Here is a 1,203-nt window from a genome sequence, read left to right as displayed (position 1 = left end):
TGCTTAACCATGCATGACATAAGTTCTTTTAAATTTGTTAAGGGGACACCATGCCACTTGGCTATAGGAACTATAGATAATATTGTTGCAGTAGCCACAACATTTGATGATGATGTGTCATGCTTAACTGTTAAAGTTCTGATTGACATTGTCATTGGAGAAGATTTTCGTATACCAGTTCCTGTGATTGGTAAAATAGAGTTCTTAAAGCAAGCAATGGGCAACTTCGTAAAATGGCCTCGTGAACTTGTAGTTATAGTTGACGAGAAAAAAGTATGTTTCCTTTTCAGTTTATGAGTTTGGTTATTTATTATTTTTCCTACTTTGAAATTTTGTAACTTTGGTTATGGTAGGATCATTCACCAATTAAGAGCTTCAGCCAGTCCTCCAAATATGCTAACGCTAATGGTACTATCAAATTCTTGAACGGACATGTCATGCATAACATGAACGATGTAGACATGATCCGTATCTCTTTGGACGAGCATATATATGGAAGAGACAAATTTATTTATTTAGGTCGTGATGATCTGCTCCAATATTGCAATATGATTGAAATAGGCTACATGTGTATTTTGACATACATTGCATAAGTATTACTCATCTAGATTCTCTCATGTATACTTTGTTTCATGTTGATAAATAATAACTTTTACTTTTTTTAGGTATCTTTGGGATGAATAAGGTCATGATATTACGTAGAAGTTTTTTTATAATTGATCAAGCAAGAATATCGCCACACGTGAAGTCTTAAGATATCCGATCCAGAAATTTAGCCAATCAACTAGAATTGGATAATATAGACCAAATAGTCCTTATTCCATATAACACAGGGTAAATAGATATAAGTTCTTAAGTTATTTTTAATTTGCATTGTACACATACTAATATTTCAAAATTGTTACTTATTATAGTTATCATTAGATATTGATTGTAATCAATCTACAAGAAAATTGTGTTTATGTTTTGGATTCTCTTCGAAGCAAGGTTCAAGAGGATTTTCATAGAGTTATAAATATGTACGTGTAATTGAACTTTCTTAGCTCTTAATTGAAGTATTTATGTTTTACTAATGTTTTTAAACTATTTAGTGGATTGAAAACATGGCAAGCCAAGCACGATCTCCAACACTATCGGTCTTCTCCAAAATGAAAACCTGTAAAGGTAAATTTGTATTCATTTTTTAACAATTTATGTTCATTC

Source organism: Benincasa hispida, chromosome 4, assembly GCF_009727055.1.
Source record: "Benincasa hispida cultivar B227 chromosome 4, ASM972705v1, whole genome shotgun sequence".
NCBI lineage: Eukaryota > Viridiplantae > Streptophyta > Magnoliopsida > Cucurbitales > Cucurbitaceae > Benincasa > Benincasa hispida.
This window is presented reverse-complemented; position numbering follows the sequence as displayed.